Source organism: Lepus europaeus, chromosome 10 (genome assembly GCF_033115175.1).
Source record: "Lepus europaeus isolate LE1 chromosome 10, mLepTim1.pri, whole genome shotgun sequence".
Classification (NCBI taxonomy): domain Eukaryota; kingdom Metazoa; phylum Chordata; class Mammalia; order Lagomorpha; family Leporidae; genus Lepus; species Lepus europaeus.
In genome coordinates, this window is record NC_084836.1 from 5,110,680 (window position 1) to 5,136,243 (window position 25,564).

At 61.5% G+C, this 25,564-nt stretch overlaps 1 protein-coding gene across 2 annotated transcripts in view; it reads left to right on the forward strand.

Annotated features, from left to right (window-relative positions):
- The first annotated feature begins 16,170 nt into the window (after positions 1-16,170).
- The window catches only part of PACSIN2 (protein kinase C and casein kinase substrate in neurons 2), a 138,843-nt gene continuing 129,449 nt past the window's right edge, over positions 16,171-25,564 (forward strand). Inside the window, exon 1 of one of the 2 annotated variants that reach the window (XM_062202739.1) lies at positions 16,171-16,300. The gene's annotated coding sequence lies outside the window, so the exon portion shown is untranslated. The remainder of the gene's footprint in view (positions 16,301-25,564) is intronic. The other variant, XM_062202738.1, reaches the window with a different exon arrangement.

The following is a 25,564-nucleotide window of genomic DNA, read 5'->3' on the forward strand; positions in this document are numbered from 1 at the left end:
GAAAGCCGAGTCCGCCCCGAGCCCGGTGTTCTTCGTAGGAGCGTCTACTGGCGCTGTCGGCTGGTGCCGCGTTTGTCCCGAAGGCTGCCCCTCTGTGGTCAGGACGCCGCCCCAGGCTAGAAACCCGCCCAGCATGGCTTCCCTGGGCTCGTCCCGGGTCTTTGCTGAAGCAGGCCGAGCTTGCACACCTGTCAGGTATGCAGGCCACATTCGTGTGTGTGTGTGTGTGTGTGTAAACCTATTTTTTTTAAAGATGCATTTTAAAAATTTATTTTGAGGGGCTGGCGCCATGGCTCACTTGATTAATCCTCCACCTGCGGCGCCGGCATCCCATATGGGCACTGTGTTCTAGTCCTGGCTGCTCCTCTTCCAGTCCAGCTCTCTGCTGTGGCCCGGGAAGGCAGTGGAGGATGGCCCAAGTGCTTGGGCCCTGCACCTGCATGGGAGACCAAGGGGAAGCACCTGGCTCCTGGCTTTGGATTGGCGCAGCGCCAGCTGTAGCGGCCATTTGGGGGGTGAACCAAGGGAGGGAAGACCTTTCTGTCTCTCTCTGTCACTGTCTAACTCTGTCAAAAAATTTATTGTGAAAGAGAAGGAAAGACACACACACACAGAAAGAAGTCCTCTGTCTGCTGGTTCACTCCCCAAATGGCCACAATGGCCGGAGCTGTGCTGATCCAAAGCCAGGAGCCAGGAGCTTCCTCTGGGTCTCCCATGTGGGTGCAGGGGCCCAGACACTTGGGCCATCCTCCACTGCTTTCCCAGGCCATTAGTAGGGAGCTGGACCAGAAGTAGAGCAGTGGCCCAGCATTGTGGCGTAGCAGGTAAAGCTGCTGCCTCTGATGCCAGCATCCCATATGGGCGCTGGTTCAAGTCCCAGCTGTTCCACTTCCAGTCCAGCTCTGCTGTGGCTGGGAAAGCAGTGGAAGATGGCCCAGGTGGTTGGGCCCCTGAACCCACGTGGGAGACCTGGAAGGAGCTCCTGGCTCTCGAGTCTAGCCCAGCCCTGGCCGTTAACGGCTATTTGGGGAGAGAATTAGTGGATGGAAGAGTCTCTCTCTCTCTCTCTCTCTCTCTCTCTCACACACCCCCCACCCCACATCTGTGATTCTGACTTTAAATAAATAAACCTTAAAAAGCAGCTGGGGCCGGCGCCGCAGCTCAATAGGCTAATCCTCCATTTTGCAGCACCGGCACACCGGGTTCTAGTCCCGGTTGCCCCTCTTCCAGGCCAGCTCTCTGCTGTGGCCCAGGAGTGCAGTGGAGGATGGCCCAGTCCTTGGGCCCTGCACCCCATGGGAGACCAGGATAAGCACCTGGCTCCTGCCTTCGGATCAGCGCGGTGCACCGGCCACAGCGCGCCTACCGTGGCGGCCATTGGAGGGTGAACCAACGGCAAAAGGAAGACCTTTCTCATTGTCTCTCTCTCTCTCACTGTTCACTCTGCCTGTCAAAAATTAAAAAAAAAAAAAAAAAGCACCTGGAACACAAATGTACCCAAATGGCTTGTCGGTATTGCAGGTGGTGGCTTTACCTGCTCTGCCACGCCTCCGGCCCCCTGCAGACATTGCACTGTGGAGTCAAGGACGATTCCTGGTAAACGTGTGCGGCACCGGGGGCGGAGCCTGCACCGCGGTGCTGGCGTTCTGCGTCAGTTCTGGTTGAAGGCCTGGGTGCTTTGCTGCTGATCCAGCTCCCTGCTGCTGCACCTGGGAAAGCAGCCAATGCCGGCCCAAGTGCTTGGGCCCTGGCACCCTCATGAGAGACCCAGATGGAGCTCCTGGCTCCTGGCTTTGGGCTGACTAAGCCCTGGCTGTTGTGGCCACCTGGGGAGTGAACTAGTGGATGGAAAATCTCTTGTCGCTCCACCTTTCAAATAAATGAACCCTAAAAAAAACAGTACAGTGTGAAGCAAGAGAAGCAATAATAGAAAAAAATTCTTTAACCAGAATCCAAATACACTGGACTCTGGGGAGCGGTGCGCTTGAACGACGTGATTGAGAGCTGCCGCCCGGTCCCTGGCGTTTAAGGTTAGTGCTGTTTGCCGGCAGGTGTGGGGCTGGGGCCTGGCTGTGTCCCCTGTAGCCCCGCCTTCCCCTTGGTGCCCAGTTGTTGCAACCCCGGTTTTACGTTTGCCTCTGGTAGAGTTGGGAGGCAGCCGGGGTGCCTGGGTGGGACTGCTGACCCCTGCAGTCAGCACGGGGCACGCGGGAGGTGGGCAGCTGAGTTGCCGATGTCCTAGTTGCTAGGTGAGTGTGAAGTGGGTCCACCTCTGATGCCGACTGCCGCGCTGTGATGTCACGTGATGTGCATCTGATGTCATGTTCCAGCAGGTGTTTCCTCCCTGCGCGTCCAGAGCCCAGGCGCAGGAAGTGCGCGGTGGCCCAGGCGGGCCTGGGCAGCGGTGACGCCCGTCGCTCGGCCCAGGCTCTCACAGCAGCCTGTGTGCAGCCGTGCCGGGCGACAGTTCTGCTGCTCTCCAGGCCCCATCATGTTTCTCCTCTCGGGGGGACGGGCCCCAGGCTTGAGGGATTTTTCCCAGCATACCCTCACGTGCACCTGCTCCCCAGGTTCGGGATGGGCTTGAGCTGGGAGTGTAGCAGTCCCCAGCTCTCCCCAACAGTCCCCGGGGGGCCTGGTGACAGCCTCCTGGGCCACTTCTAGAGCCCCGCCGATCTCTGCTGCCACCCCATTGTGTCCACCCTCTGGCCAGCAGCGGCCCCTCGGCCCCTTGGCTGCCCATATGCTTCCTGTGTCCACCAGGTCCCCGTGTCCCAGACTCACAGGGCTCTCTGCCTGGGCCGGCTCCCCAGGACACTGCCCGCCCCACCCTCTCTACAGGTATTGTTTGCAGCCCTTGACCCTTCCTCATGAGGGCGGGAGCTGCCCACCGTCCACCCGGCAGGTGCTACAGCCCAGGTGCCCGCTGCAGCGAGCCTGGCCTAACCGCCGTGTCGGTTAACTGGGCCCAAGTGGGGTGCCCTCGGGGTGTCTGGGGACCTTTCCCGCACCCTCCGCCTGGTTCCGGCGCCTCCTGTAGGGAGATGTTTCCATTCAAGAGGACCCTGTGCTGTCCTCTCTGGTTCGCTCCAGAGACTGAAGTTGAGGATGGCTTCGCCCCTTCCATCCCCAGGAGTCTGGGGAGGTGCAGGCTCCCCAGGCTCCTGCTCACACCCGGATGAGCCCCAGCGAAGGGCGGGGTGGGGCTGCAGCGCCCCCTGCAGGCACCATGGGCTTCCCCTGCCCGCCTCTTGACCAAGTGTTTTTGGTTTTTAAGCTGAACTCCCCTTCTTTTTCTCCTACAAAAATGCCCCGTGGTGGTCCCAGGGTCGAGCTGTTTCCCCAGGTCTTGGGGTGGGGCATCTCTACCTGACAGCAGGTTCTTGAACAGAATCCTGGCAGAGGTCAGCGGTGAGCAAGCAACGGTTGGGCCGGGGCCTGGGAGGGGTCTTGCAGCCCTACCTTTGGGTGGCCTCTCCATCAGCAGCAGCTCCGTGGGCCTGGGGGCGCCCTGGGATCCAGTTCTCTGGAGACCAGAGTCCCGGGCTGAAGAGCCAGGGCTCACCAGCCTGCTGCCCACAACCCTGCCGCCTGGGGTGCTGGCAGCCTGGCTGGGCGGTGGGTGGCCCCGTGTGCACCAGCAGCTTCTGCGTGAGCTCTCAGACCCTGACCTGTGCCACCATGCACCCGGCCTGCCGGCGAACCCCCTCGGGACCTAGCGACCTCCGATCTCCTGTGGGCGTACTGAGTGGTGTCCCTGCACCCCCCAAAATTCATGCCGACTCAGAACGTCGGAGTGACTCCGTGGAAAGGGAGGCTTTGCAGACAGACTTAGCTAAGGACCTCAGGACGGCGTCGTCCCAGGATGGGCCCTAACCTGACCGTCCTCACCAGAGGAGGTGACGCCGTGGGCAATGCCATGAGGCCGAGCGGAGTGGGGCAGAGCCTGGGGGATGCAGAGGGCAGAGAAGCTCTGCAGACAGCTGGATCTGGGCTTGCGCTCTCCAGGGTGCGAGAGATGTGCTGTGGCCACTCCGTGGCTCCTGAGGGCTCCTGGAGGCCCCTGCCGTGTGCTTTGGGGAAGGCGCGTCGCACCTCCTGCCTCCCCCCCAGGCCTGGGCCCCCTCTTCCTCCCACCCGGCTGCCAGCGTCCTGCGTCCGTTGTTCCTGTCTGCGGCTGGTGGAGTCAGAGTTCAGGGCCGTTCTTGGTGCCGCCGCCTCCTCCGTGTCGCTTCCACTGAGAACCGAGCCCTCGGGAGTTTTGCCACCTGAGTTGTGTCCCTTCTGTCACCCCTGCCTCCATTCAGGCCCCCTCCCTGCCCGGCCGGCCCTCGTCCCCCACTGCTCCCCTCCCCTGCCCCTGGAGCCGCGCTTCTGAAGGACGCACCTGTGGTCTGGTGTTGCTGGGACGCCTCCTGCGTGGCTCTCACACGGGGTTGGCAGCAGAGGCTGGGGGCACTGAGCAGGCCCTCCTGGTGGGAGGGTGGGCTGGGGAGAGGAGAGGCCAGGGGTCTCCTGCAGGGCCTGTCTCCCGTGTGGCCGGGGACCCTCACACCTCCAGGCCGATTCCTGGCTGACCAGAACGGCACTGGGCTGGCCAGGTCCCCATGCATAGGGCTCCAAAGCCCGAGGCCCAGCTCTGGGGCCTTGTGCATGGGGGCCTGATCGACCTTCTGTCCCCAGACCTCAGGCATCCACAGACAGGGGCAGAGGTGAGGGGAGAGGTGAGGTGAGGGGAGAGGACACCTCGGAGGGGCCAGCGCAACCCCGGGGCTGTTCCAGCTGGAGGGCCCAGGCGCTGTGCTCCCATCCTCTGACATTGTCCCCGTGGAGCAGGGGACAGGAAGCAGCCCGAGAGCCAGGAGCAAGCCCGGCCCTCCCGGCTGAGTGCACAGAACGCCAGCGGCAGACCGGATGGCTCCAGGACTGTGATGAGCGAGGTGCCCTGTAGCCCTGGCTGGACATGCAGCCGCGTGGACATGGTCAAGGCACACACAGCCTGGACCCGCCCGGCCCGGCTACCAGGAGCGCCTGAAGACCCCCAAGGGGGCCGGCATTGTGGCACAGCAGGTTAAGCTGCTACCTGCAGTGCCAGCATCCCATATGGGTACCGGTTCGAGTCCCAGCTGCTCCACTTCCTATCCAGCTCCCTGCTAACATGCCTGAAAGCAGCAGAGTTGCCCAGATACCTGGGTCTCTGCACCCATGCGTGAGACCCGGATGAAGTTCCTGGCTTCGGCTTGGCCCAGCCCTGGCCATTGCAACCATCTGGGGAGTGAACCGGTGGATGGAAAATTCTTTCTCTCTCTCTCTCCTCCCACCCCCGTCTGTCTCTCCCACACTCTGTAACTCTGCTTTTCAAATAAATAAATATTTAAAAAAGAAAGACCCCCAAGCCCCGAGCGACCCCTGCCTCCTGACAGCGTCCAGGCCATAGCCGCACCTCGGCCTGGACCCCTCCCCGGGGCCCCCAGCCCCTGCTGCAAGCTCCCAGAGGGCCCTCCCTGGCAGCGCCGTGCTGAGACGCCCTGGGCTTCCCATGCCGGGTTCTCCCTCTCTCCAGGCAGCCGGCCAAGATCCACAGGCAGGGGCAGAGGCGGGGGCGGAGCCCCTCGACCGGGAAACACCTGTTTGCAATGCGCTGGACAATGCGTGGGGTGAAGCCACAGACTGCGCTCAGCATATGGAAACCAGGCGGCCAGCAGAGGCCACGCCCCTCTCCCTGCCCCTCCCAGCTTTGCTTCCTCTCTGCCTGGTGGACTTTATAACCCGTACCCCGCCTGCCTCACACGGCGTCATGAGCAAGGCAAGATAATGGCTGCGGAAGATCCAGACCAGTTGGCACTCTTGCCACGTTTACAAACACACGGCCAGGGCGTCTGCAGCCCCGAGGAAGGCAGCGTGGGCTCTGTGCCCCGGGAGGGCCGTGCACAACACGGGCTCTGCAGAGATCTGGGCTGGCTTCCTGGAAGAGGAGCAGCTTGAGCTGGGTCTTAAAGAATGAGTCGGGGGCCGGCGCTGTGGTGTAGCAGGTAAAGCCGCCTACAGTGCCGGCATCCCATATGGGCGCTGGATGGAGGCCCGGTTGCTCCACTTCTGAGCCGTGGAGGATGGCCCAAGTCCTTGGGCCCCTGCACCCGCGTGGAAGACCCAGAGGAAGCTCCTGGCTCCTGGCTTCAGCCTGGCCCAGCCCTGGCCACTGCAGCATTTGGGGAGTGAAGCAGTGGATGGAAGATCTCTCTCTCTCTCTCTCTCTCTCTCTCTCACACACACTGCCTTTCAGATAAGTGAATCTTAGAAGAGGTTAGGGTGCCGGGCTTGGGCACGGGGCCTCTCCGGCCTGCAGAACGCCGCCTCCTGCATTCACACAGCTGTGGGGCAGGTGCAGCCGCTGCTGGAGCAGCACTGGGTGCTGGGGTGCGGGTGGGGACGAGAGGCCAGGGCTGCTGCCCCGAGGTCGGTGTCAAGCGTGCTGAGAGCTCTGTCCCCGAGTGGGGCAGCCGTGTGGAGAGATCTCCCTGGGGGCGGGCACCCAGGCCGCGGCTGGCAGACTCAGAAGCTTCGGTTGTTCGTGGCCCCAGCACTTCCTGGGTGCTCACCGTGTGCAGGAGTTGTGCTGGGAAAGACGATGAGGTGCTGGGGGGGGGGGCACCGTGGGGTGGGTGGGGCTGGCAGAGTGAGTTTATTGTCGCTTCGTAGGAAGCTGTCAGCACTCTGCTCCCTTATCCCCTCCACAGCAGGCCACCCGGGCTGGAGAGGGTTTGCGTTTGCCTGCTGACTGGTTGCGGTGGGCGTCTCTGCATGGGCCCTGGGCCACTTGTGTTTCTTCTTGGCCTCAGCCTGTGACCTCTCTGGTTGGTGTAGAATGGCACAGTTGTGAGGTAGTGAGTCTCCTGTCCCAGGGAGCATTCAAGCAGGGGGGGTGCAGGGAGAGAGGACAACAGGCACCGGCACTTCCTGTCCTGGGGCAGCTCTGCGTGCCCTCAGCTGAAGGCAGGTCTGAGTGGGTCTGGGGACCCTGCTCCCTGGGGGATTTGTTGAGTCACCTCCTTCACCACGGCCTCCCGCGTGCTCAGAGCAGCACCCTGTACCTGGGGTGCTCCAGAGGCCTCTGACTTCAGCCCCCTGGCTCTGGATCCGCAGTCCTTGGGGAGCCCCTGCGTGCCTGCTGGCTGTGTGGCTGTCAGCTCTCTGACTGCATTTCCCTGGGGACAGTGACAGGAGGGTGACTGCCATCCCTACCTGCCAGGTGGGCACAGCGGCCTCTGAGCTTGTGCGCCTGGGCCCCGCCCAGTGTCACCTGCCGTGGGGTGGGGTGCTGCCGCTCCCACTGTCCCCAGACTGTCCCCAGACCCTGCCTGCCACCTGCTGCCGTGAAGTAGGGCAGCCCTGGGCCGCTGGAGGCTGAGTCGGGGCCATGAGGGGTGTGTGTGTGTGTGTGTGTGTGTGTGTGGGATGGTGACTCCTGCCTGCCCAGAGTGTGCAGCATCTCCTGCCTCACAGACAGATGAAAGGAAATGGCTCACAGTGGCCAGCCTGCCCCCGGCGCTGCCTGCCACCTGGCCCACAGGACCTCCTGGCTCAGACACAGCTGAAGTTTCAGGCATCTCCCTGCCTGGCCGCCTGTGCCCCGGCTCTCCTGGCCGCCCAGCCTTGGCCACAGCACATGCTGTGCCCTGTCTGCCCTGTTCTGCCCTGCCCCTCCCCAAGACCGGAGAGACGTCTTCCACACCTGCCTCCGTCCCCTGCCTGTCCTTGACGGCCCCCTTGGCACCCCCAGGCCAATGGGTATTCCTCGCTCATCTCACGGTCGCCCTCCCCCCTCCACCCCAGCTTGGAGAGTCCTCCCAGGCGCTCTGTCCGCTCGTGTGGGTTTCTGACACAGGAGTCAGTACGGTGATGACGTCACTGCTCCCTGGCGTGCACCCACAGGCACCGAGGCCTCGGTCGCCAGGAAAACCCACACGCGGGTGTTGTTTGTGATGGCCCAGACCTGGAAGCGACCCCTGTGTCCTTCAGTTACCGAGTGGATAAACCAACCGTGGTGCGTCCGGATGGCTGGTGCATTACTCATTGACGAAAAGATAAGAGCACAGAGCCATGGAAGACGCGCAGAGGGGCTGGCGCCACGGCGAGGCGGGCACCGCTGCTGCCTGCATCCCACATGAGCGCTGGTTCGAGTCCTGGCTGCTCCACTTCCGATCCAGTTCCCTGCTAACATGCCTGGGAAAGCAGCGGGGGATGGCCTCACATGGGAGACCCAGATGGCGTTCCTGGCTTTGGCTTGGCCCAGCCTCAGGCTGTTGTTGCTATTTGGAGAGTAAACCAACAGATGGAAGACTCTCCTTCACCCCCCCACCCCCCGGCCTTTCAAGTAAATAAATCTTCAAAATAAAGTCTGTTGTGGGGAGAGTTCTGTGGTGCAACAGTTCAAACTGCCGCTTGGGAGCTCAGCGTGCCTGGTTCAAGTTCAGGCTACTCCACCTCCCACCCGCCTCCCTGTGAATGCACCTGGGAGGCAGTGCTGGTGACTCAAGTGCCTGGGCTCCTGCCACACCCATGGGAGACCTGCATGGCTTCTGGCTTCAGCCTGGACCGGCCCCAGCCCCAGCTGTTACAGACATTTAGGGAGTGAGCCAGGGGATGAAAGATCTCTCCTCTTCTCTCTCTCTCCCTCTCTCCCCTTCCTCTCTCTCTGTAACCCTGGTTTTCAAATAAATGAACCAATCTTTTAAAAAATAAATTATCAATTAAGAGACACCAGCCCCTTTTTCCCGGTGGTACTGAGGCTGCCAGTCCCCCTTGGCTCTGCTGGTCGAGGGCTCTCAGCCGCCAGGCGGAGACGGCTGGCGTCCGATGCTGGCATTGCCCTTGCTCCCTGAGCGTGGCTTTTTCGCTTCGCCGACCTCACTTTTCTCTCTGGCAGAGCAGGCGGTCATTTCTACCTTCCACCCGCTGGGAGGGTAAGTCCCTCATCAGAGGGGCTGCCGCTGGGCTGCGGCAGGTTGAGCTGCTGGTTGGGACGCCTGCCTCCCTGTCCGAGCGCCGGTTCAAGTCCTGGCTACTTTGCTTCCAGCTCAGTTTCCTGGTGATGCACCTGCAAGGCAGCGGATGGCGGCTTGGGTCCCTGTCACCCAAATCGGAGACCCAGATGGAGTTCTGGCTCCTGGCTGTGGCCCAGCCCTAGCTGTTTTGGCCATTTGGGGAGTGAACCAGCAGATGGAATCTCTCTCTCTCTCTCTCTCTCTCTCTCTCTCTCTCTCTGTATGTGTGTCACCCTGCTTTAAAAAAAAAAAAATCTCAAAAATAAAAGGAATCAATTGTCAGACGCCATGTTTGTCCAGGGCTGAGTGTGGCTCTTCCTGGGCCCTCTCCCGTCCTAGGCCACCCCTGCTGCTCTAACAGGACACTGCAGGGCAGGCTGGGTAATTTCTGAACAGTAGAAATTTATTCAGCCCATGGTTCTGGACACTGGTAAGTCCATGACTGAGGGGCTGTGTCTGGTGAGGGCCTGTGGCTGTGTCATGGTGATGGGCGTCATGTGGTGAGAGAGTGTAGAGGAAGGGGCACAAGGGCGGATCCCGCTCTAAACAGCCCCACCTGAGAGAGATCTGATGCCACTCATTCGGTCCATCGCCCAGCACGGTCGCACACGGGACTCAGTTTCCAACGTGTGACTTTGGGGGACACTGTCAACACAGAGCACTCTTTGTTTTAAGATTTATTTATTTATTTGAAAGGCAGGCTTACAGAGAAGAGGAGAGACACAAAGAGAGCTTTTCCATCCTCTGGTTCACTCCCCAAATGGCCACAATGTCTGGGCCTGGGCCAGGAGGAAGCCAGGAGCCAGGAGCTTCATCTGGGTCTCCCATGGGGGTTCAGGGACCCAAGCACTCAGGCCATCTTCTGCTGCTTTCCCAGGCCATCAGCAGGGAGCTGGATGGGAAGTGGAGCAGCCCAAACTCGAACTGGTGCCCACATGGGATGCCGGCACTGCAGGCAGCAGCTTTACCCAACCCATAGCATTCTAATGCAGCGGGGAAAGGAGCAGGTGGTTGTCCAATGGTGGGTTCCTGCCACCCACGCGGGAGGCTTGGTTGGAGTTCTGGCTCCTGGCTTGGGCCTGGCCCAGCCCTTAGGCTTGGGGCGTGGGCCTTGACTTGGGGTCGTGTATCTGGCTGGGAGGAGAAGGCCCAGAGCTTTGAGAAGATGCCGGGGTTGCAGAGCTGGGAGAAGAGGGCAGGGGCAGAGCTACCGAAGACAGTGCTGTGTTCTCAGAAAGAGGTGCGCTTTTCTGGAGCGGGAGGCGCGGCCCGGGGAGCGTCTGGGGGGGGGGGGCTGTTTGGGTGGGCGGGTGGCAGACAGCTGCGGGAGCCAAAGGCAGGAGGTGGGAGAGGGTGGGGGACTGGATGACTAAGAACACACATAAGCAGGTGACATCTGCCCTGGCTCCCGGGCCCAGGGGACAGGCCGGGGCTCTTCCTGTGCCCGTCTCTGCTAGGAAGTTCGTCACTGTGTGGGTGGTCTGAGGGGGTGTGGCTTTGATTTAACTGCTCCGAGCCTCAGTTTCCCCAAGTGCAAAGTGAGGTTGTGTTGAGGAGACACTGGGCACGTGGCCTGTCACCGTGGGAGAGGGGCCGTTCAGCCGCTCAGAGGAGACACTGGGCACGTGGCCTGTCACCGTGGGAGAGGGGCCGTTCAGCCGCTCAGAGGAGACACTGGGCACGTGGCCTGTCACCGTGGGAGAGGGGCCGTTCAGCCGCTCAGAGGAGACACTGGGCACGTGGCCTGTCACCGTGGGAGAGGGGCCGTTCAGCCGCTCAGAGGAGACACTGGGCACGTGGCCTGTCACCGTGGGAGAGGGGCCGTTCAGCCGCTCAGAGGAGACACTGGGCACGTGGCCTGTCACCGTGGGAGAGGGGCCGTTCAGCCGCTCAGAGGAGACACTGGGCACGTGGCCTGTCACCGTGGGAGAGGGGCCGTTCAGCCGCTCAGAGGAGACACTGGGCACGTGGCCTGTCACCGTGGGAGAGGGGCCGTTCAGCCGCTCAGAGGAGACACTGGGCACGTGGCCTGTCACCGTGGGGGGAGAGGGGCCGTTCAGCCGCTCAGAGGAGACACTGGGCACGTGGCCTGTCACCGTGGGAGAGGGGCCGTTCAGCCGCTCAGAGGAGACACTGGGCACGTGGCCTGTCACCGTGGGGGGAGAGGGGCCGTTCAGCCGCTCAGAGGAGACACTGGGCACGTGGCCTGTCACCGTGGGGGGAGAGGGGCCGTTCAGCCGCTCAGAGGAGACACTGGGCACGTGGCCTGTCACCGTGGGGGGAGAGGGGCCGTTCAGCTGCTCGGACCCTCGCAGGGCGCCCCGCGCAGGTCTGGCTAAGCCACAGGCCGTGTGGAAGAGAGTGGGAGGCTGTGTCTCAGGCCCAGTCCAGGGAGGGCCTGGCCCTGGGTGCCCACCGTCTGGGCCGAGCTTGGCAGGCAGGCTGGCCCCGGTGCCCACGTGGTACTCCATCAGCCTTAATGAGCGCACGTGCCGCAATCTGAAACCAGCCGGGGCGGCGACCGGCGCACAGATAGAGCTGTCACAACAGGAAGGGCGTTCGGAGCCGGAGGGACACTGGGAGCGGCCCTGGCCTGCTCCCCTGCACCCGGGCGCACAGGAGCTGTCAGGGCCCACAGGCAGGAGGCGGGCTGCTGGGAGTGTGCCCATGCCGGACGCTGCGTTCAGCCATTGTGGCCACCCTTGACCTTGGTCTGGAGCTGGTGCTCTGACCCCTCTCTCTCTGCCCCCTTAGCTGTCCCTCGAGGTGTCTTTGCAGACTGGCTCAACGCCCTCTTTCTAGAGGCTCCCCAGGGCCCACCGGGCTCAGGCCTTGCCCTGGAGTCCGGCTCGCAGCACCAGCCACTTGGAGAGGGCGATGACCACTTCTCGTTCGTGCCTCCGCCAGTGCCTGACCTTACGTGTCTGCCGGAGTCAGCGGAAGGGGAGGGAGGGCTGGTGTGCAGGGCGAGAATCCTGGAGCCGGAGCCGGGGGCTCGGGTCGGAGGGCGTCTCTGCGTCTGGGAACTGAAGAGGAGAGAGATTGATCCTGGGCTTCTGCCACCGATGTGCACAGTGCGAGGTCAGATGGTTCAAAACCCACCCTGGCCAGGCCCCCCCAAGAGAAGAGGCGGCCTGCGGAGAGGAGAGAGCGTGGGAGCCGCGGGCAGCCGTCTGGCTGAGGAGCTGCACGCACCTGGTGTGGCGCTGACCCTGGGGAGCTCCTTGGTTGGAACGCGGGTTCTGACGGCTCCAGCTTTGGCCGAGACTCCCACAGAGTGGTCAGGGAGATGAGGCAGGGGCGGGCCTGGAGTCTGGGAGGAGTGGAAGGGCGTGGGAGTGGGAATGCAGGCGGCAGGGTGGGGCGGCCGGGAGGGAGGTCGGTGCTGCATTCCTCTGTGGGCGATACCACCAGCGAGCAGGTGCCAACCGGAGCCACAAGTCCAGCTCACCTGACACACGTCCACTCCGGGCAAGCAGAGCTCCTGGTCCTGCTACTCTTGGGGCAGCATGTCCGAGCTGGGACCTGCGAGGCACCTTTGCTGCTGGCTCCCCCACTTCCTGCAGTCCAGGAAGTGATCCCGATGAGCAGGTGCACGCCGGCTGGAGCCACACCCAGCACTGACTGAGCAAGCCCACTGGGGGCGTCCATCTGGTGCCCTCTCGAATCGTCCACGGCCACCCTGTGAAGCAGTGTGGGCTGTGGCTCCCTTGCCCAGAGCCTTGTGCTTGTAAGAGCTGGGGGTGGGGGCGGGGCAGGGAGTCAGAGTCCTGTTTGTCCCAGGATGACAGGGGCGGCTTGTGCTAAAGTCTTGGGTTGGTGGCGCTGCGTGCGGTTTGTTTCTTTGCTTCTTTGTGTGTTGTTCACAGCTCAGTCCATTTCTCCCCAGTGTAAAAGGTACCCATGCTCATACGGAAGACTTGGAATTCGCTGAGAAGTAGATAGGAGAGGAGAAAAGCAAACACAACCAATCCTGGGCTTCTGCCGCAGACACCCTGGTGTGGGGCTCATTTCCTGTAACCAAGTATTGCCCACGGGTGGCTTAAAACAAGAGAAAGCGGTTCTACAGTTCTGGGGGCTGGGAGTCCCAGCCAAGGTGCGGCAGCGGCGTCTGGCAGGTGGACACAACGCTTCCATTCCGCCAGCTCCTGCAGCAGCTCCGCGGCAGGGCGCCGGGTACCTGCCGAGCAGGAGGAAAGCAGGTCCCCAGGGAGTCTCTGTCTTCCTCCTGGGGCACGGGACCGCTGTGCTTTCGAAACAGTCACTTGGAAATTGTTCTGGCTTGGTCCGCTTTGGTACAAACGGTAACGTTGTCACCCTCCCAGGGGGCTCTATGGCTTCGTAGAAGTTAGGCTGACCCACGCGCGCCTAACTTTAGGGTTCTCCAGCAGCGGGAGGCCTAAGGACCTGTGGAAGAGCTTGTGAAACGCGGGGTGCTCCTGACGCAGGGCACCCTGCCTGGGCCCGCTCTGGGAAGCCGTTTCCACAGGGGTTCCTGTCGGTGGGAGGGCGCCGCAGCTGAGGGTGGCCCACGTTGAGCGGGGTGTTGTACTTGCTGGGACAGCTTTGCGTGATCAGATGGGCTCAGGGCAGAAATGGAACAAAATCAAGCAAAGCGAGAAAGGCCAGCGCAATCGCGTCTTCATCAGTGAGACACCTGTGAGGAATTCAGATCTTGCCACACCCTTGGCCGGGAGGGCTTCATTCCCAGGTGAACCCCGAGACCAGCAAAGCCTCGGTGTCTCCAAAATATGGACAGGCGGTGCACGCACGTTTTTCAGGCTTCAGAACCCTCATTCTTTTAATCACAAGCTTTTTTTACGCTGCTCTGCCCTGAAGCGTGTCTGCAAAAATGGGCAGGGGGTCGTGGAACGCGTCTACCAGCCGTGGGCCGGGAGCCTTGCACGTGGGGAATCGGCGAGCCTGTTTCCCTGAGCGCTGGTTTCTGGGATGATCACAGCGGAGGGGACAGGGGACGGAGGCAGGAGGCGGGCAGCCACTCACCAGGGGTGCGCAGCCCTCTCCACCTCCTTGCTCCTCTCCGTGCCCCCCCCCCCGCCCCTGCCCCCGCCTTGGCCAAGCGGAACGCGTCTCTCCCTGACGAGTGGGGTTTCTGGCCTCTGACTGGTGCTTTCTGTCGCCGTCCATCCACGGTGGCCCAGGGACACGCCAGTCTTCAGCCCCCCTGCTCCTCTAGACCGTGTCCCTGCCGGATTTTCCCAGGAGCTCCAGCAGGACCAGGGCTACCCTCTGAGCCCCTGCCCTGTCTGGTACATTCCAAGCCTTGGAATTAATCATTGAACAAATGTCTGTGACATGAATGCGTCTGTAACGAATTAATTATTGAGCGAACGTCTGCAACAGATTTTGAGTTTTTCTGGAAACATACTACAGAGTAAGACTTTTTTTTTTTTTTTTTTTTTTACTAGCAACACATGTGGGTGTTTTAATTGTTTGGGAGGATGTTCATGTCTCTGTGAAGGCACGTGTTAACCCAGACGGCTGATGTCCAACCTTCGGAGCGGGAAACGGCCGATGAGGACTACCCTGGCGAGCGTCGGGTGCAGCTACGGGCACGCCTTGTGGGGAGGATGGAGTTCAGAGGGCCCTGCCCCCTCGGCCCTGCGAGGTGGCTCTTCACCACCCTTGTCGCAGGCGGGCACTCAGGAGGTGCAGAGGGCAGCAGTGACGAGCTCAAGGCCCCTCGGCTGGAAAGGGGCAGAGGCAGAACTGGGCGCAGGCCCGGCTGAGTGATGAGGAAGGAGGCCGGGGCCTCCAGGGAAGGGGCATGTTGGTGAGGAACAAGGCTGGGGTTCCCTGCTGGCACACGGGGCTCCCTGATGAGCTGCAGGACAGGTGTCCGACCCAGGGTTCAGGCAGCCGTGTCAAAGCAGAAAACGAGAGGGATTTTTGCTGAAAAGGATTTTGTAATGTGTAGGGCGGAGTTAGAGATGGAGGGAGAGAGAGGTCTCCCATCCGCTGGTTCACTCCCCAGATGGCGGCCATAGCTGGGGCTGGGTCAGGCCAAAGGCAGGAGCCTGGAACCCAAGCCCTTGAGCCGTCTGCTGCCGCCTTCCCAGGCGCATAGGCAGGGAGCTCGCACAGATGCTGGCATCAAAGGCAGGTGCACCACACACCAGCCCCCACGGGTTGTGTTTTTGTCTTGAGAAAGAAGGGGGGGCAAAGGCACTGCTTGGGTCGCATGACCAGGCAGTGACCTGCCCCCCCCATCCTGTTACTGGAAGGTGCCAGACTTGACACCTCCTCTGCCTTCCACACCCCCGCCCTTGGTGTGAGTGACTGCAGAAGGGGTGCTGGGAGGCCAGTGAGCGACGCTGGAGGGACAGGCACGGAGTTGGAGTGCCAGATGCCCGGCTGCACACACAGGGCCCGGGGGTGTCTCGCTGGCAGAGTCCCGGCACCGCGTGTTGGCTCTGTTCTTTCCTCCTCGGTTACCGTCCCGAAGACGACGCGACAGGACAGCCTGGAAGGCGGAGGGTCACCCTGGGGACCCTCGTCCAGTCCCCGCCCTGTGGAGGCTGGGCCGTGGTGGCGTTCCCGGGGTCGGCCGCCGGCTGCTGCCGCTCAGCTCCGAATTGCCACGCCACCCTCAAGGCGGCCTCGGCAGCGGATGGCCCTGCGGGTTCCCGTCCGGGCTGCGCCATTCAGCCCGCGGCCGCCCAGCCGGTCACCTGCTGCCAGCCCCGAGGACGTCAGCCCACGTTCCCCAGGAGGGCAAACTTCGGGAACTCTGTCCTTTGTCAACTCCCAGCCAGGTGCTGCGCCCCGACCCCTGCGCGCCAGCAAAGCGGCGAAGCCCTAGCCAGAGGGGGAAGCGGCCCCAGCTGATAGCCCCCGGGCCGCGACTTCTAGAAAGTGACGCCCGCCGGCCTTGCAGCCGACCCTATAGGCAGTCCGCCTTTGATTGACGGGGGAAGCCACCAATGCACGCCTAGAGGAGGTCCCCTGCGCGCCCTAGGGGCGTGCCGCCCTCGAGCTTCCCCGGCCCAATCCGGAGCCCCAGAGGGGCTGTGGGGCGGGGCCCGGCCACCGGCAGCCAATGGGGCGAGCGCAGCGGGGGCGGCGCGGTAGCGGCTGGCGGCAGAAGCGGCCGCGGCGGGGCTGGGCAGGGCTGGGCGGCGCGGCCGGAGGAGAGCGGAGCGCTGGGACCCGGGCCGGAGCCGGAGTTGGAGTTGGAGACGCCGTCGCGGCTGGAGCGGGGTGTGCGGCGGACGGAGAGGCGAGCGGCGACCGAGGTGCGGGGCCTCCGCGGCGGTTGGGGCGCCGCGGGCGGGACGCGGGGGCGCTGGGCGGCGGCGGGGCCCGCGCCCTGTCAGGCCGCCGCGCCGGGCTCGGCTCCCTGGGCGGGGAAGCCTGTGCGGCCGTCCGCGCCGCGCGCGAAACTTCCTGTCTCCGGGCAGGGGGCGTGTGTCCGGGGGCGGGGGCGGGGGCGCCGAGAGGGGACAGCGCCGAGGGGAGGAGTGGTCGCGGCGGCGGAGGTCCGGGGCAGGGCCCTCGCGGGGCCGGAGGCTGCGACCCGGGGGCGGCGGGCCCTGAGGAGAGACCGAGGTGCGGTTTGGGGAGTCCCGGGGCGCGGGTGGGCGAGGGGCGCCCGGGGCGCGGGTTCGGGGCTTTGAGGGGCGCCCGGGGCGCGGGTGGGCGAGGGGCGGGCCTCCGTTTCCTTCCTGCCTCCCCCCCCCCCCGCCCTGTCCCGGCGCCGAGCCCTTGCTGGGGAGCGGGTCTCCGGGCTGGGGGGGGGGTGTCCTCTTGACCCTGGGACTTTCCCCTCCCCCGCCCCCTCCGCGGCCGCTGGATTCGGGCTCCGTGGGAGAAGGCGGACTTTTCCGCCCGGGAGTCGGTCCGCGGAGCAGGCTGGGGGCTCCGTGGGGCCCACGCGGCCGCAGCCTCTGGGCAGACACGCCCTTGGGGCGCCGTGGCGGGGGCGGGCTCAGGCGGCCCCGGGTGGGGTGTGCGCGCCCCGCGGGTCTGCCCCGCTCTCCTCTCCCCCGGCCGTGCGGGGTTTTGGTGGTGAGTCCCGCGCACTGCACTGCTCACCGAACGCTCCCTGGTTGTCCCCAAGAAAATCTGGAGCCCAGCTCGGAGCTGCGGACCGAGCTCCCGGCTTCAGGCCCTGCCCGGCCTGGGCGGTTCTCCCTGGATGCGGGGTTTCTGTCGGAGCCCTGCTGGGCTCGCCCCACGCGTGCCTGCAGCCCCGCGGTGGAGGCATTTAGGGCGGCGCCAGTGCAGCTTGGGTTCCCCTGGTTCACCTGGGAAGTGTGGTCCGTGTGCGTTTGAAGTTGACCCTGGGGCGTGGCAGTCCCCGGCCATTGGGCCGAGCGACACTCCCATCTTGGGAAAGTAACGCGGAGCAGTGGACCGGTGACGGGGGCTGCACCTGGTCGCTTTCTGGGGTAGAGTGGCAGCTCATTTGAATGAAAATAGTATTCTTAGCGCCTGCTGTTTTGCCAGCTGGAACTTCACTATCAGTCTCCGACGTTAAGAGGTCCTAATGTTTAATCAAAAAACATGCGTCCATACAAATCAGCGCGTTGGCTTCCAGCAGAGCCGGGTGGGGGCCGAGATTGGCCCTGGTGCCCGTCCACAGGCATTTCCTGGGCGGGAGCACAGAGGGGATTGTGTTGAGCCTGTTTCCTCCTTCCCTGTCCCTGACAGCCCACCCTGGCGCACAGGCAGGGTCCAGGGCGTCGGAGAACCTCAGAACGACTGCTGTGTTGTTCCTCGTTGGCTGGTGCTTGGTGCTGAGAGATCACAGTAGCATTGGCCACCCCGCTCCCTCCCCGCAGGGTGTATGGGGGTTCCCGGAGGCCACCCTGTTGACGCTGTGCTCCCGGAGGGCGGTGCTGAGGCGGATTTTTCCAGTTAGGCTGTTTGGGACCTGCAGTGAGGTCACATTCCACAGGTGGCGTCCCCGCTGGCCACCGCCGTGCCGCCTCCGGACCTGGATGCTGGAACTTGACTCTGGCTGGCCACCGCGGCGCTGCGCCTGGGCCGCCTGGGCCCTCCTGCGGTCTTGAGCTTTCTGGTGTTTGTGCTGTGTCTGCTGCCTGGAGGCAGCCCTGAAGGACGGACGGGCTCTGCTTCTGTGTCCGTGTGCTTCCTAGGGTGACTGCCTGGGGGACAGCAGCCATTTTGGTGCTGATTCTAAACACACGCACAGCCAGCGAGGTCCCCACTCCCTTCGTAAGTTTTGTGTTGATTGATTTCCGTGATCACATCTTTTCTTTTATAAGAGTTTTTTCTTTAAAGATTTATTTATTTATTTGAAAGTCAGAGTTACACAGAGAGAGGGAGAGAGGGAGGGAGAGAGGTCTTCCATCCGCTGGTTCACTCTCCAGTTGGCCGCAACGATCCGAAGCCAGGAGCCAGGAGCTTCTTCCGGGTCTCCCACGTGGGTGCAGGGGCCCAAGCACCTGGGCCATCTTCTACTGCTTTCCCAGGCCATAGCAGAGAGCTGGATTGGAAGAGGAGCAGCCGGGACTCGAACCGGCGCCCATATGGGATGCTGGCGCTTCAGGCCAGGGCGTTAACCGCTGAGCCACAGCGCTGGCCCCTGTGACCACATCTTCATCTTTCTGCACGTTGTAGTCTTATTTCCTTGTTTCCTTTAAAACCTTTTAAGACTGCCGGTCATCTGCTAGGGAGGGTGTTTGGCCCAGCAGTGTAGACACCTGCATCCCACATGAGGCTGCCTGGATCTGAGTCCCTGACCCCAGCAGTGTAGACGCCCGTGTCCACGTCGGCCTGCCTGGCTCTGAGTCCTCGACCCCAGCAGTGTAGACGCCTGTGTCCACGTGACCCCAGCAGTGTAGACGCCTGTGTCCACGTCGGCCTGCCTGGATCTGAGTCCCTGACCCCAGCAGTGTAGACGCCTGTGTCCACGTGACCCCAGCAGTGTAGACGCCTGTGTCCACGTCGGCCTGCCTGGATCTGAGTCCCTGACCCCAGCAGTGTAGACGCCTGTGTCCACGTCGGCCTGCCTGGATCTGAGTCCCTGACCCCAGCAGTGTAGACGCCTGTGTCCACGTCGGCCTGCCTGGATCTGAGTCCCTGACCCCAGCAGTGTAGACGCCTGTGTCCACGTCGGCCTGCCTGGCTCTGAGTCCCTGACCCCAGCCTCCTGCTAATGGAGATCCTGGATGGCAGCCGGCAAAGCCTCCAGCAGCCGGGTACCTGCCATCCACATGGGAGGCCTGGAGGAAGTGTCCAGTTCCAGCTTCTGTCCAGCCTGGTGCGGTCCCAGCGGTTGTGGGCGTTCGGAGTGACCCTCAGGATGGGAGGTCTGTCTCTGTCTTCAAGAAATGAGTACACATTTTTAAAAGATTATGTACGTATTTTTTGGTCCTGGTACTGAACTAGACAGAGACGAGACCATAGGAGTGAATACAGCTGTATCTCAGTCACTGAAGACCTCGGTAAGAAGCCTTGACAAAGCCAACCTAGGATGGCAGCCTCTCCGAGCGCCGAGCTCTGTGCCCCGTGGAGTTTACGTGACCCCCGCCCCCCCCCCCCCAGCTTCTGGTGACGTGGGAGAAGTGGGGGTGCGGGCCAGAAGCCCGGGTTCATATCCAGCCTTTCCCGGACTCACCTTAAGGGCCAGCACAGTCAGCACAGATCTTAGGGGCTCCGTTTCATATTTGTAAAACCAGGGGTTTGGAGGTTCGTAACTTTTTGGGGTTCTGATAAAACTGTGACCCCTTCCCAGAAAGCACGCCCGGTCCCAGGCTGAGAACCGGGTCATTCCACCCCTAAGCTCCCTCTCGCCTCTGATAGTCTGTAATCCAATTTCCCCGGTCGTCTTTGAGCTGATAATGGTGACTTGTATTTATAGAGGACACACGTTCCAAAGCGCTTGCACCTCAGTCTTTGCCCTTAAAACATTTCTGTGTGGTGTCGCTGGAACAGGTGTTCCTCCCTGTGCTGGAGAGAGCGTGCCCGGCTTGGCACCGCTCTGAGGACCCCGCCGGAGGGCCGTGCTGGGGCAGCGCTGGGCCCCTGGCTGCCGGCCTGGGTTTCCTGTGTTTCCGTGGCGCTTGTCACCCTGAGTTACGTCTGGCGGCGTTCGCGTCACAGAATGTGTCGCTCGCAGAGGCAGCTGTCCGTCCGTCTGCCGTCCGCGTGTGCATCACGCACACCTTTCCGCCGTCTGCGAAGCGCACGTGTTTTCTCTCTGTTCAGCACGTTTGTAGGAGGTGGGTGTCTTGAGCAGACTTAATTATTAATTAGTATTTACTGACCACTGAAACGCTCACTTGTCAGTTGGGAAAGTGAAGTTCCAAATGTGTGCAGTTCCAAGTGTCTCACTTGTGCCATCCAAATCCATCCTCCCGGACGCGTGAGAGGCCCCGCCCCGGCAGAGCCGCTGGCTGGTTTGCAAGCTGGGTGTGGACAGCGACCGTGGCTGTGCGGTGGCCCCGTGGTTTCCGTGTGGCAGCAGCGCCGAGTGTCCGCTGTGCAGGCGCTGACGGCCGGGCAGTGCCTGAGTCCTGCTGAGAACAGTCCGGTAACCAAGCTGTTCTGAGTGCTCACCTGTGCAGGCAGCAGGGCTCGCCCGCGTGGTGGGGGTGCGGGCTGTGTGCTGCACCTGCCTGCCCTCCTGCTACGTCCCGTCTCCTTCCTGTAGGAGCGCCTCGGCCATCGGCACCCTGGAGGCTTGGAAAGGTGTTTGTTCATTCCAGGGCGTTCCTTTAGGGCTCCCGAGAGGCAGAGGCAGACACGCTGAGCCCCGTGGACACTGGACAGGAGGGCGGCCTCGTGTGTGCTGTGGGTGTCCCTGCGCGAGGGCCGGGCTCGGGGCAGGCTGTGAAGTCCCAGCGTCCAGCCGTAGACAGTCTCCAGAAGTGGGAAGCTGCCGAGGAAATGAGGCCACCAGAGGCCAGGCCCAGGTTGGGGAGCAAGCCCCCGCCTCCAGCCGCGGCCGTGCAGGGCTCCGAGCAGTGACCCACGGGAAGGTGGACACAGACCTGCCACGTGCCTCCTCCATTCCTCTGGTATCAGCGAGCACTGACCTGGAACCTCGCCCTTAGGTCGGCCCTTCCCTCTCTTCCCTTGGCTTCCTGCCTGTCATTTCAGCGTTGATGGGGAAGGGAGGGCGGGGTTTCAGCAGTGAGCTGGGCACTCCATCGGGCTGCTGCGTCGAAGGGCCTGGTCTTCGTTTTCACGTCACTCGGGAGCTGAGCGTGTCAGTGGCCCTCGTGGAGGGGCATCTGCAGGAGAGGGGAGTGGGCAGGGCAGGTGGAGGGAGGCTGTCCTGGCCGCCGTGTGTGTGGTGCCCCGTGGGCTGGCTCTGCTTTTTGCTCTGAGATTCCCAGATAAAGGCGACCTCCGTGCTCGGCAGGGGAGCTCCGTGTTGGAGGTGGGAGCAGTCATTTTTCACTGTGACAGTATCACGTAGGAATCGGGTCCATAGAGGGTGGTAGAGGGTGGGGGACAGAGGAGGGTGGCCCTGGTTGTCCTCGGGGCTCTGCAGAGCGACCTTCCAGGAGATGGCTTGGGAGGGTTTGCCAGAGCTGAGCCGCCGTGCTGTCCGGGGGTACGGTGGGAATTCTGCAGGTCTCAGCGGAGCTGCAGAGCCGTGAAGCTTGTGGGTGGTGTGTGTGGGAAGGGTGCCCAGCGTGGCGGAGGGAGGCCGGATGGCTGGGCTTCAGCTTCTGGTCTGTCTTGTAGCCAAGCGTGAGGGTTTGCACCTGGTCTTGGAGGGCGACGATCAGTGAGGGGCTGGTGAGGCTCTGTGGTCAGCGTGATGTGGCTGCAGGGTGGGGGCAGTGAGTCTAGTGGTTCATTTTCTTTCTTTTAAGATTTATTTATTAATTTGAAAGAGTTAGGAAGGGAGAGACAGAGATCTTCCATCTGCTGGTTCACCCCTCAGATGACTGTCATGGCCAGGGCTAGGCCAGGCTGAGGCCAGGAGCCAGGAGCTTCATCCGGGTCTGCCAGGTGGGTGCAGGGGCCCAAGCACTTGGGCTGTTCTCTGTTGCTTTTCCCAGGCCATTAGCAGGGAGCTGGATTGGAAGTGGAGCAGCTGGGACCTGAACCGGAGCCCAGACGTCACCCTTGTTTCCGAAGGCTCCAGGATGCCCCCTGCGTCCCAGCAGCGGGGGCCCAGCTCTGAGCGGGGCTTCCAGCACGGGCATGGCCGCAGGCTTGACTCAGTTTCTGCTCGGGTCCACATTTTTGGAAGGAGATGCAGCCGCTGCCTGGTAATGCGTGTGAATCTGTGAGGCCGGGGCGTCACGTTCAGTGTTCCTGAGGGAACAGGTGGTAATGCAGTAAAGGCGGGAGGGTAGAGCCGTGGTCTCGGAGTCAGCGGCCCTGGGTTTGGGTTCCGGCTCTGCGACCAGGTGACTCTGTGGGCTCCTTGGCCAAATGCTTCGCCACCTCCCAGACCCCTGTGTTGGGCTGTTTGGCTGCTGTAACAGCCTGGCAGAGCCTGGTGACCTGCCGGCCACGGAGGTTGATTTCTCAGTTCTGGAAGTCTGAGATCTGGGTTCTGGTGAGGGCTTCTTATGGGTTGAAAACTGCCAACTTCTTTTTGTTTGTTTTAAGATTTATTTATTTATTTGAGAGGTAGAACTATAGACAGAGAGAGGGAAAGACAGAGAGGTCTTCCATCCACTGATTCACTCCCCAAATGGCTGCAATGGCCCGGGGCTGAGCCGACCCGAAGCCAGGAGCCAGGGGCTTCCTGTAGGTGTCTCAGGTGGGTGCAGGGGCCCGAGCACCTGGGCCACCTTCTGCTGCTCTTGCAGGGCATAGCAGAGAGCTGGATCGGAAGAGGAGCAGCCAGGACATGAACTGGCACCCATGTGGCATGCTGGTGCCGCAGGTGGAGGCTTGGCCTGCTACATCACAGTGCCAGCCCCCTGCCAACTTCAGATTGTATCTTTACATGATGGGAAGAGGGCAAGAGAGCTCTTTGGGGTCCTCAGAGATGTGGGGCACTAATCCCATTCCCAAGGGCCTAATTCGTTAGCTTCTAAAGGCTCTAGCTCCTGATGGCATCAGGACCTGTGCGTTTGGAGAGCTGGAGACCTGTGGTTCATTGTGCTGGGAGGCTGACCGCCCCTGTGAGGGATGCGGAAGGTGCTGTGAGGCCCCGGACCCGGAGCGCGGTGTGTGTGCCTGGTCGGACCCGGAGCGCGGTGTGTGTGCCTGGTCGGACCCCGAGCGCGGTGTGGGTGCCTGGTCGGACCCGGAGCGCGGTGTGTGTGCCTGGTCGGACCCCAAGCGCGGTGTGTGTGCCTGGTCGGACCCAGAGCGCGGTGTGTGTGCCTGGTCGGACCCGGAGCGCGGTGTGGGTGCCTGGGCGGACCCGGAGCGCGGTGTGGGTGCCTGGTCGGTAGTGTTTGCTCGGGAATTCCCGGTTGCTGCCAATGTACCATCTGCTTCAGGGAATCTGCGCGTTGAATGACATGTACTTCATATGCCCAGAGTGGTTTTATTTTGTCCAATGTAGCTGAACATGCTCCCAAAATGTGTTCTTCTAGCTAGCATATATTTGTGTTTGAACTTTCCTTGATGACTTGGGGCCAGGGGCATTGCATGTAGGGGTCAGGCCTCACATGCTGGCTGTATCCTCAGGTTGTGGTGTTTCCTAGCCCTGTCTCCATCTTCTCCCCACCCCTGAGCTGGTGACGCCGCTGGAGTGAGGCCGCAGGATGGCCACCTCCTCTCCGGCTTTCACTCCTGCAGAGTTTGGCGTGATGGTTTATAGAAAGCCTGGTCCTGGTCCTGGTCCTGGTCCTGGTCCTGGGATGTTGCTGGGAATACACACAGTGACTCAGAGTTGGAAGGGAGTGTGTATGACCATGTGGTAGCGCGTACGTGGGTGATGAGAAAGAGACGGGCTTGAAGGCGCCGGGGCTGTGGCGCAGTAGGTTAATCCTCTGCCTGCGGCGCCGGCGTCCCATAAGGGCGCCGGTTCAAGTCCCCTGGCTCTTCCAGTCCCGCTCTCTGCTATGGTCTGGGAGGGCAGTGGAGGATGGCCCAGGTCTTTGGGCCCCTGCACCCACATGGGAGACTGGGGGGAGGCTCCTTGCTCCTGGCTTCGGATCAGTGTAGCTCCGGCCGTTGCGGCCATTTCGAGGGTGAACCAACAGTGGGAAGACCTTTCTCTCTGTCTCTCTCTCTCACTCTCTGTAGCTCTACCTCTCAAATAAATAAGTAAGTAAAATCTATAAAAAAAAAAGAGAAGGACTTGAAAAACCAAACGAGAAAGCTACAGGTACGCTGATCCCCTATGTCACATACAGCCTTACACGTAGCGACAATAATCAGGGCTGTAGAATCACGGGAAGTTTCTCATTTTCTAAACAGTACCATGCCCTTTTACTTTTAGAATTAATGTTTAAGTCATAACTTGATGCAGTAATTAATATAAGTATGACAATAACTTGGCTGTGTAGGCAGTTACAGGTTTCATGAATTTTCCCATAGCCTTCATTTTGTTTTCAGAATAGCTGTGTTGGCAGGGGTGTTGTGGCACAGTGGGTTAAGCCACCACTCGGATTGCCTGCATCCCAAATGCGAGTGCTGGTTTGAGTCTTGGTTGTTCTGCTTCCAGTCTGTCTCCCTGCCAATGTGGTCAGTGATGGCTCAAGTCCTTGGGCCCTGCCATCCCTGTGGGAGACCTGCATGGAGTTCCTGGCTCCTGGCTTCAGCCTGGCCCAGCCGTGGCTGCTGTATGTCTTTGGGGGGTGAACTAGTGGATGGAAGATCTCTCTCTCTCTCTCTCTCTCTTTCTGTCATTCTGCCTTTTAAGTAGATGAAAACAAATAAACTTCTTAAGAAAGCATTTATAAAAAAAAAAAAAAAAAAGAGGGGCCAGTGCTGTGACGCAGTGAGTTAAGCTGCAGCTTGAGATGCCTGCATCCCACATCGGGGCACTGGTTTGAGTCCTGGCTGCTCTGCTCTGATCCTGCTCCCCAGTAATGCACCTGGGAGAGCTGCAGAAGGTGGCCCAAACATTTGGGTCCCTGCCACCCATGTGGGAGGCCTGGATGGAGTTCCAGGTCCTGGCTATGGCCTGGCCCAGGTCCGGCCGTTGCAGCATTTGGGGAGTGAACCAGTGGATGGAAGGTCACTTTCTCTCTCTGCCTCTTTCTCTCTGTCACTCTGCTTTTTAAATAAATAAAATAAAAATAAGGAAGAACAGCTTTGGTTTGCTCCCCTTGTTACCACTCTGCAGAGAAAAGGAGGTGAACTGGAGGCGCGGTGGTTTTGCCTGGGGACACTGACCTGGACCCCACGTGGGCCTTTGAGCCCAAGCCCAGGGAGGCCCCCGCCTGGACCTACATGGTGGTCTTTAGCATAGAGAAGCAACTGTGGTTCAAGTTTTAAAGTTTCCCACTGAATTAAATGAAAATTTATCACTGTAAAGTGATGCCCAGCTGTAGTTTATGAATATCTTCGTATTTAAACTACCTTCATGTTCCATTATACCAAATTACATTGTCGCCAACGAGCATGCCAAGATTGTGAATTGTGGTTTTTAGAGGAACCAC